Consider the following 11,101-nt stretch of genomic DNA (forward strand, 5'->3'; position numbering starts at 1 on the left):
GGAGCTGACCAAAATCGAGTCTGTTAAGGAAGACCTCAATTGCCAATATCCAAGCTGTGATACAATTTTAGAAAAAGAGCAGTAGAAAGATGCTGGCAGGTATGGTGGCCCACATTTTGAATCCCAACGCTGGGAAGGATTAGGCAGGGATTGTGAGTTCAAAGCAAGTTCAAGGGCAGCCTGAGTTACCTAGTGAGACCTTGTCTGTAAAACACAAAGGCCCAGTAGCTCTGTAGTAGTAGTATACTTGCAGATACTGGGTTCAATCCCCAGCACTGGGGGAAAAGAAATAAGTAGGAGGCTAGAAGCATGAAAACAACTAAATTAGGGGTGGTGGGAAAGAAAGGCTCATTAGATCCTTGGGTGGTTTTTTGTTGTGGTGGTTTGGTTTGGTTTGGTTTTGTGGCAGTCCTGGAATTTGAACTCAGGGACTTCAACTTAATAAGTAGGTACTCTACAGTAAGTCATGTTCCCAGACCTTATTTTTATCTTCTGATTGGGGGGGGGAGGGGTTGGTACCAGTACTGAGGCTTGAACTCAGAGCCCAGGTATTGTCCTTGAGCTTTTTTTCTCAAAGGCTAGCACTATACCACTTAAGCCAAAGCTCCACTTGCAGCTTTTTGGTGGTTAATTGAAGAGAAGACTCTCACAGACTTTCTTGCTTGGGCAGGCTTTGAACCATGATCCTCAGATCTCAGCCTCCTGAGTACTTTGGGTTACAAGCATGAGCCTCTAGCACCCAGATGTTTTTGATTGTTTGTTTGTTTGTTTGCCAATCTTGGGGTCTGAACTCAGGGCCTGAGCACTGTCCCTGGCTTCTTTTTGCTCAAGGCTAGCACTCTACCACTTGAGCCACAGCGCCACTTCTGATTTTTCTATGTGTGTGGTACTGAGGAGTCAAACCCAGGGTTTCATGTATGCTAGACAAACACTCAACCACTAAGCCACATTCTCAGCCCCACATGTTTTGTTTTATAGATAACTATATATACATATATTTTAAATTACAGACATGTACTGTCACACCCAGCCAATCAACTATGAACTATCACCCTGTTTTTTCTTTATGGAGCTTCTTACAAACATATAATGTCTTCTTTATTTAACTGTTTCCCTTCTGTCTTTAACCAAGAGAACCTAAGTTCCATGATAATAGAGGGCTTGTCTGTATTCTCAGTGTCTTGACTATTACTTGGTATACAAAAGATTGTTCAAAAACATTTGCAAGCCATATATGTGATAAAGGATTAATATCGAGAATATATAAAGAACTCCTAGGCTGGAAATGTGGCTTAGTGGTAGAATGCTTGCCTTGCATGCATGAAGCCCTGGATACAATGCCTCAGCACCACATAAACACAAAAGCTAGAAGTGGTGCTGTGGCTCAAGTGGTAGAAGGCTAGCCTGGAGCCCTGAGTAGAAAGAAGGAAGGAAGGAAGATAGGAAGGGGGGGAGGGAGGAAGGGAGGGAGGGAGGAAGGGAAAGAAATCCTGCAGTTCACCAAAAACAAAAAAAGTGATTTTAAAATTGACATGTAGGGTTAAGGGCATGGCTCACTGGCACAGCCCTTGCCTAGCATGCATGAACCCCTGATTTCCATCTCAAACCCCTTAATTAAAAAGAGAGAGAGCCCTACACCAGTGATCCATGCCTGTGATCCTAGCTACTCAGGAGACTGAGAAGGTTGCAATTCAAAACCAGCCTGAACAGAAAAGTCCATGAAACTCCATCTCCAAAATAACCAGCAAAAATTAACCAGGCTATGGATGTGGCTCAAGTACTAGAGCACTAGGCAAGCAAGCAAACCACATGAGCAGAAGGCCTCGAGTTTAAACCCCAGCACTGCAGCACTAAAGAGAGAGAAAGAGAGTGGGGAAGAGAGGAGAGAGAGAGAATTGTTGAGCCCAGGAGTTCAAGGCTAGCCTGGGCAACATAGAAAGACCCCCATCTCTAAAAATAAAAATTAGAAAATAGGCAAAGGACTTAACAAACATTTCTCCAAAGAAGAAATACAAGTAGCCAATAAACACATGGGAAAGTTCCATCACTGATCACTAGATAGTCTTAAAACCACACTGAGATTCTACCTCATACCTGTTATCAGGAAAACAGAAAATGGGTATAGCTTAGTATGGTATAGCTTAGTGGTAGAGTATTTGGCTAGCATGCAGGAGACTCAGGGTTTGATACCTAGCATTGCAAAAATAAAAATTAAAAACAAGTATTGTCATGGGTGTAGAGAAATGGTAGATTGCTGCTAGAAGTGTAAAATGGTGCAAATGCTACAGAAAATAGTATGGTGGATCCTCAGAAATGTAAAAATTAATTACCATGTGGTCTAACAACTCTACTTCTGGGTCTTAACCCAAAAGAATTGAAATCAGGGTATGAAAGAGATAGGTGTACATTCATGTTCAGAGCGGCATTTATACTGGAGTCACACGGTTCATTAACACTAGATAAATAATAGATGATAAACAGAAATGCATTATACACATAGAAAATGTGTTATTCAGCCTCATGACTCCTTCTCAGGAGTCAGAGATTAGGAGGGTGGAAGTTCAAGGCCAGCCTGGGGAAAAAGTGAGTATTAGTAAAACAAACCATTAATGGTGGCACATACCAAGAAATCTTTAGATAAGAGTCTCAGTGTGAGGCCAGCCTTAACAAAAATAGGAGAATCTACTCGAAAAACAACTGTAAAAAACTGTAAAAAAATGCAGTCTTGGCTGGGAATGTGGTTTAGTGGTAGAGTGCTTACGTAACATGCATGAGGCCCTACGTTCAATTCCTCGGTACCACATACACAGAAAAAGCCAGAAGTGGTGCTGTGGCTCAAGTGGCAGAGTGCTAGCCTTGAACAAAAAGAAGCCAGGGACAGTGCTCAGGCCCTGAGTTCAAGCCCCAGGACTGGCTAAATACATAAATAAATATTCAGTCTTCAAAAGGAACAAATTTGAGGGCTGGGGATATAGCCTAGTGGCAAGAGTGCCTGCCTCGGATACACGAGGCCCTAGGTTCGATTCCCCAGCACCACATATACAGAAAACGGCCAGAAGCGGCACTGTGCCTCAAGTGGCAGAGTGCTAGCCTTGAGCGGGAAGAAGCCAGGGACAGTGCTCAGGCCCTGAGTTCAAGGCCCAGGACTGGCCAAAAAAAAAAAAAAAAAAAAGGAACAAATTTGAATCTGGATACCATAGCTCACATCTATAATCCCAGCCTCTCAAGGAGGCTAAGATCTAGAGGATTGTGGTTTTAAGTCAACCAGAGCAGAAAAGTCTGTGAGAGTCTTGCCCTCACTAAACAACTAACAAAGCTGGAAGTAGAGTTGTGGCTAAAGTGATAGAGCCACAAGAAGCTCAAGGACAGCGTCCAGGCCCATGAAAGCTCCTGGACTGGCACCAAAAAAAAAATCTGTGAGATTGGATCGCCAAAATAAAAATTGAAAAAGCTGAGCTAGAAGTATGGTTCAAGTGAGCAAGGAAGTCAGGCAAATGCAAGGCCCTAAATTCAAACGCTGGTAGCTCACTCCTATCATCATAGCTGCTGGGAAGGTTGAGATCTGAGGATCATGGTTTGAAGCCAACCTAGGCAGAAAAGTGTGACTTTTTTCTTGTCAGTTGTGGGGCTTGAACTCAGGCACTGTCCTGGGCACTGCCCCTGAGCCTCTTTGTGCTCAAGGATAACACTCTACCACTTGAGCCACAGCACCATTTCCAGCTTTTTCTACTTATGTGGTACTGAGAAATCAAATCCAGGGCTTCATGAATGCTAGCCAAGCACTCCACTAGACTAGCCACATCCCCAGCCACTTCTGGCTTTTTCTGAGTACTTTACTGGAGAAAAGAGTCTCGCACACTTTCCTCCCCAGGCTGACTTTGAGCCACAATCCTGTGATCTCAGCCTGTGATCTCAGCCTTCTCATAGCTGGGGTTACAGGCATGAGCCGCCAGCACCTGGCGAGACTCTTATTTCCAGTTAAACACCAACAAAAATAAAAATAAAAACAAAAACAAGGAGATTTTCAGAGTGTAGTATACATGGCAATCGCAGCACCTGGGAAGCTAATGTACAAAGATCGAGTTGAGGCTCCTCTAAGTCATGTAACAAGTTCTAGGCCAGCCCAAGTAATATAGAAGACATCGTCTTAAAAAAGAATGCTGGGGGCTGGGAATATGGCCTAGTGGCAAGAGTGCTTGCCTCCTACACATGAAGCTCTCGGTTCAATTCCCCAGCACCACGTATATGGAAAATGGCCAGAAGTGGCGCTGTGGCTCAGGTGGCAGAGTGCTAGCCTTGAGCAAAAAGAAGCCAGGGACGGTGCTCAGGCCCTGAGTCCAAGGCCCAGGACTGGACAAAAAAAAAAAAAATGCTGGGACTGGGAATGTGGCTTAGTGATGGAGAGCTTGCCTAGCATGCATGAAGCCCTAGATGTGATTCCTCAGCACCACATACACAGAAAAAGCCGGAAGTGGTGCTGTGGCTCAAGTGGTAGAGTGCTAGCCTTGAGCAAAAAGAAGCCAGGGACAGTGCTCAGGCCATGAGTTCAAGCCCCATGGCTGGCAAAATAAATAAATAAATAAAACAAGTCACAGCCTGTCAATTCCTGCCAACCCGTACTCAAAAGATTATGTGTAAGTGAATACCAGCAGGTAGGAATGTTTGGAGCTGGGAAAGGGAAAGGGGGGGTGGTCATCACAAAGGATGCCTTCCCCAACATACTTCTCAAAAACCAGGTTCCACCCTCAAAGTGCAGGGAAGAGCTCTGTGGCTAAGTGTTAGAGGGCCTGCCTAGGCAGGTACTAAGTTCAAACCCAAATTATCACTAAAAATATATATATATTGTTTGGGCTAGTCTGTCTTTAGCATTTTCATTTAGTTACAGAATTGGCTAGTCGATTCCTATTAAAAAAAACAAACAAACAAAAACTGTTGGAAGCCAGGCACCCAAGGTTCACACCTGGAATCCTACTGCTCAGGAGGAAGAGAGCTGAGGATCACAGTTCAAAGCCATCCCAGGCAGCAAAGTCCTTGAGACTCTTATCTCCAATTACCACAAAAAGTTGGAAGTGGAGCTGTGGCTCAGGTTGTAGAGTGCTACCCTTGAGCAAAAAGAGGTTCAGGGACAGCACCCGGGCCCAGAATTCAAGCCCCAGGACCAGAAAAACAGTAACAACAAAAACACCTGCTGGAATTGGAATTGCATTGATTTTATAGGTCATTTTCTAAATAATGAATATCTAATGACTATCTTTTTTTTTTTGGTAGGTCATGGGGCTTGAACTCAGAGCATACATGCTGTCCTTGAGCTTTGTCACTCAAGGCTAGCACTCTACCACTTTGAGCTACAGCTCCACTGTTTACATGGACAAAAGATTTGAACTGACATTTTTTATTTTTTTTAAAAAGATCTACAGATGGCTAATAAGAAATGCAAACATTCATGATGCTACTAATTATCAGGGAAAGGCGAAACCACAATAAGATACCACTTCACATCCTCCAGAATGTCTAAAATTAAAAAGACTGTCAAGTGTTGGCTAGGATTTGGAGCAACTAAAACTCCCATACTTTGGTGCTAGGCGTGTAAAATTATACACTCATTTGGAAAATGGTTTGACAATTTCTTATAAAGTTTAACATCTACCTACTATATCGTAAAAAGCTGCTGGCATCAGTGACTCCATCTTGATATTTTTCCCCTATTCTCTTTCTCATTCCTAGATCATAACCTTTGCTTCTACATTTTAGAACTTCTTGTTCTCAAGATAAAAATAAAGCATCACTAGCTAAATGCCTGCGGTTGGTGCCTGCCATCCTAGCTACATAGAAGACTGAAATTGAGAAGAATGCAAGAACACAAGCAGAAGGGTCTGCAAGACTCCATCTTAATGGAAAAAGCTGAATGTGAAATTAGACCCATGTAATCCCAGCTTTGACAGGAAGTGAAAAATAAGAGGTCTGCAGTCCTGGTATAAGCCCAGAGAAAAAGTGAGATGCTATCTCAGAAATAACCAATACAATAGAAGGCTGGGGGTATGGCCCAGTGCTGAAGTGCCTGCCTTACAAGTGCAAAGCTATGACTTCAAACCCTAAGCATAGCTAGAGACAAAAAAAAAAAAAAATGGGCTGGGAATATGGCCTAGTGGCAAGAGTGCTTGCCTCATATACAAGAGTGCTTGCCTAGCATGCATGAAGCCCTGGGTTCAATTCCTCAGCACCACATATATAGAAAAGGCCAGAAGTGGCGCTGTGGCTCAAGTGGCAGAGTGCTAGCCTTGAGCAAAAAGAAGCCAGGGACAGTGCTCAGGCCCTGAGTTCAAGCCCAGGACTGGCCAAAAAAAAAAAAAAAAAGCAAAAAAATTATGGGATTTTTAGAGATTTCTTAGAGATTATTACCTCTGATCAAAATCAAAACAAACTGGAGCTGGGATTGTAGCTCAGCAACAGAGCACTTGCTCAGCATGGGGCTCTGGATTCAAAACTCAGTGCGTGTGTGTGCACACATGCATACACACTCTCTTGAGAACTGTTTTCTACACCTAGCCCTTAAACATTCCCCCACTTCCTCAAAGATTTGGGAAGCAGAACTTGAGACATTAATCTACTCCCTTTACAGGTTCCTAACCTACTTCTGTTTTATCCGTTTGGGTGTCTTTTTGTTTGATTTTTGTTTTTGCAAGTCCTGGGGCTTGAACTCAGAACCTGAGCACTGTCCCTGGCTTCTTTCTGCTCTACTATTTGAGCCACAGCGCCACTCCCGGCTTTTTCTGTGTTTGTGGTGCTAAGGAATCCAACCCAGGGCTTCATGCATGCTAGGCAAGCACTCTACTGCTAAGCCACATTCCCAGCCCCTTTTCCTTTCCTTTTGATTTTTGTTTTTTATTGTTTTGAGACAGGATCTCACTTTGTAGCTCAAGCTGGCCTCAAATTCAAGATCCTCCTGCCTCCAACTCCTAGTTTTGGCTATCAGCAACAGGCTTCTGACTGTGAGTTAAAAACATTATAACCTCCCAATTCAAAGGCTAGGTATTTACTCAAGAAAAAAACATATATCCTCAAAACTACTATTATATAAAAATATTGTAACAGCTTTATCCATAGTAACCAAAAAAATTGGAAACACCTCAAATGTCTATTAGCAGATGAATGGATGAACAATTTGACTACCAATAGATTTACTGTTCAGCAATAAAAATGAAATGAGCAAGGGAGAGAGTGACATTGTCTAAAAAGAAATGTACTCATTACCTGATTAATGTAACAGTAACCACTCTGTACATCACCTTCACAATAACAATTAAAAAAACAAAACTGAGCTAGCCATGGTGAGACAGGGCTCTAGTCCTAGCTACCGAGGAAGCCAAGGCTGGAAGACCATTTGAGCTTAGGATTAAACAGCATAGCCTGGGAAATACAGTGAGCTCCTGCCTCAATTTAAAACAGAAAAGATATCAAATGAGCCAGTGAAATATTCTTTTGCATTAACAACAACACCATGAATGACTCTCAAAACAGGTACTGAAGAACAGAAGCCAGACATAGACACTCTATGACTCTATTCCATATGTTGTTCTAGAACAGACAAAGCTACCTGGGGGCTGATCCCAGTTCAAAGCCAACTGTGCAGAAAAGTCCTTAAGATTCCACTTTCATTTAGCCAGCAAACAACAACAACAAAACAGGCTGAAAGTGTGGTTCAATGGTAAGAGTTCCAGCCATGAGTGAAAAGGCCAAGCGGGAACACAAGGCCCCGAGTTTGAACACAATGCCTTATACCGGCACAAAAATAAATAAGCAAGCAAAACTAACCTGGAATAACAATGGCCATCTTTGCTTTTCTCCTCACCAAAAAGTGTGTTTTATTTCTCTACTCCCTTGAAGTGTGTGTGTGTGTGTGTGTGTGTGTGTGTGTGTGTGTGTGTGTTTAGGATCAAACACAGAGCCCTCAACCTTCTCCCCACTTGAATTTCTGCATTCCTGCTATGCTTCTGACTGCTTTGAACAAAAGAAAACTGCACAAGTAGCCAGGCGTAGTAGAAACCTCCTTGTAATCTTAGTGCGTGGAAGGTTGAGACAAGAAATTCTCCTGCTCAAGGCTAGTCTGGGCTGTAGAGCCAGACCCTGTTTTTGAATGAATGAGTGAATGGATAAAGGCTGGGGGCCTGGCTTACATTGTTTAGCACCTATTTAGTACTATACCAGTACTACCAAAAGAAAAGAAAAGAATACAGTAGAAGTGGTGCTTGCTACCAGTTTGGGGTTGGTCTTGGAAAGATTGGCATCCTCTTCCACTTCCTCCTTTTTAGCATCCACCCACTATGTTGTAAGGAAGCCCAAACAGCTAAGTGGAAGACACTTCTAGCCAAAAACCTAGCCAAGAGCCAAACCCAACTTGCCAGCCAAATATGTGAGTCACCTCTGGAAGTAGATCATCCAGCTCCTGTCAAGCTTATCTCCGCTAATGCCACAAAGAGCAGAGACACATCAATTCCAGTGAACGGTGACAACATTTCAGTTACATGAGCAAACAAGTGTGTTTGTTGTTTTAGGTCATTATGATTTGGGGTGATTTTACATGTAAATAAATCATCAAAACATATGGTAATTGATAACACATCAGTAGTTGTCTTGAGGAAGAGGCAAGATCAATCAAAAGAAAGAGAACACAGGGCCCTTCAGGGATGATAAAAATGTTTTCTACTTTGATTAGGAGAGCAACAGATAGTAGGATATATGTTACAGCAAAATTCAGACCTGTAGACTTAAAATCTATATAGTATAATGTATGTAAATTATACCTGAATTATACTGACAAAAAAAATCTTGGGCGGGGAATGTGGCTCAGCGGTAGAGTGCTTGCCTAGCATGCATGAGGCCCTGAGTTCGATTCCTCAGCACCACATACACAGAAAAGGCCAGAAGTGGCGCTGTGGCTCAAATGGCAGAGTGCTAGCTTTGAGCAAAAGAAGCTGGGGACAGTGCTCAGGCCCTGAGTTCAAGCCCCAGGACTGGCCAAAAAAAAATTTTTTTTAATTAAATAAATCTTGGGCTGGGATGTAGCTCAGTGGCAACGCACTGGTCTAGCAAGTGCAACATCCTGGGTTTGATCCCCAGTACCAAAAAAGAAAAGACAAAAAAAAAAATCTTTCAGCTGGAGATGTGGTAGCTCAACAGTAGAGAGCTTGACCAGTAAATGTGAGGGTCCTGAGTTTAAACCCCATTACCACCAAAAAAAAGGGGAGGGGTTTTAAATTTTGATGACTGCTCATTAGCTAGAGAGAATAAGGACCAAACTGCATGGCATGGCGGGAGAGACCTCGCAAAGAGCCAGCAGCCTGAATGCCCGAGCTCTTCCCTGCCCCGTGACGCGCCTGTGCACATAGATGCAGGCCGGCCTGTCTTCTGAGCGTGTCACTGTTCCTATCTCAAGCTGCTGAAGTCCAGGCCTCTTGTGCCGCCTACCTTTCCCACCCCGGTATGGAGAGAGTCTTAGTCACTACCTCCTCTAGCCGGCAGAATGCCCGGTGAAGACTTTTTATAACACCACAAATTGCGTTGTAAGATTTTGTTTACAGGTGGCTCTCTTTCCCTAGCCCCTGACTTCCTCCAGGAAAGAAAGAAGTTCTGATTCATCTCGAGCTGCAGAGGGCTAGGGAAGAGGAAGCAGCAGAGGAATGAGAAGAGCAAACGGAGGGGCTGGGGATATGGCCTAGTGGCAAGAGTGCTTACCTCGTATACATGAGTCCCTGGGTTCAATTCCCCAGCACCACATATACAGAAAATGGCCAGAAGTGGCACTGTGGCTCAGGTGGTAGAGTGCTGGCCTTGAGCAAAAAGAAGCCAGGGACAGTGCTCAGGCCCTGAGTCCAAGGCCCAGGACTGGTCCCCCCCCCACCAAAAAAAAAAAAGAAGAGCAAACGGAGACCCCAACGCATCCATTCACCATTTGCTGAGAAGCTACTACCTGTCCAGTATTTACATTACAGCCATACCCCCCCCAAAAAATAAAATGCAAGTTACAATCAGAAAAAAAATCCATATTAACAGAAAGTAAATTTTCTTTCTTATTTCTTGTGGCTTTTTTTTTTTGGTGGTTAGTTGGAGATTTCCCGAGCAAAGAGGCTGAGGTTGAGGAGATGAGAAGGGATGGCGGTGGGCATTCGCGAGTGGGCATTCACGATTCATACAGAGACACATAATGACAAGCAAGGCCTGGAGGAGAGATCACAGAGGAAGGGTACAGAGACAGGGCAGCCGGGAACCACGGACCCTTCCTCCCTGCCCGCTGCCCAGGCGAAGAGCCGGGAAGACATGCCCCAAAGAGACCACGGGGGAGCCAGAAGCCGAGGGGAGTCCTCGGGGTGTGGAGATGGCGGCAGTGCTCGCAGCCTCTGAGTGCGGGCGGCAGATGGCAGGGGGAGAATCGGGGAGTGACTCACAGGGGACGGCGGCCCACGGCGCTTGACGGGAAGAGGAAGAGGAAAATGGGACAGTGGCTTAGAGAGGATGGGGTCAGGCCATAGGGAGGCCTTTTCTAAACAAGGAGAGACAGACGTGAACTCATAATTACCCCCCTGGGAAGATGGGAGGGGGTTGAGGAAATAAGCTGGTCTTTCCCGAAAAGCAGAGGCAGAGAACTGATGGGTGCTGAGGTTGGAACCCGGGGTCTTGGGGCATGCCAACACACAGCTATTCCTAGGTGAGGTATCGGGTGATGGAGTTCGTGCTGTTAGCTATCTTCCCGGTAGGAGACTGGGGCAGGGGATGTGGCTCAGTGGTAGACAGCCTGCCTAGCAAGCACAAACACAGGCTCTGAGTTCAAACCCCAGCACCATCAAAGAAAAGTAGGTGGCTCACACCTGCAACCCTAGCTTCTCAGGACACTGAGAGCCGAGGGACGTGGTTCAAAGCCATCCGAGGCAGGAAAGTCTGTGGGGCTCTTATCACTCCACTAAACTCAGACAAAGCCAGAAGTGGGGCTGTGGCTCAAGTAGTAGAGCACTAGCCTTGAGCAAAAGAAGCTCAAAAACAGAGTCCAGGCGAGGAGGTGGAGGAGGTGGAGGAGGTGGAGGAGGTGGAAGAGGAGGAGGAGGAGACT

This window comes from Perognathus longimembris, chromosome 23 (genome assembly GCF_023159225.1).
Source record: "Perognathus longimembris pacificus isolate PPM17 chromosome 23, ASM2315922v1, whole genome shotgun sequence".
In the NCBI taxonomy this organism is placed as follows: Eukaryota; Metazoa; Chordata; class Mammalia; order Rodentia; family Heteromyidae; genus Perognathus; species Perognathus longimembris.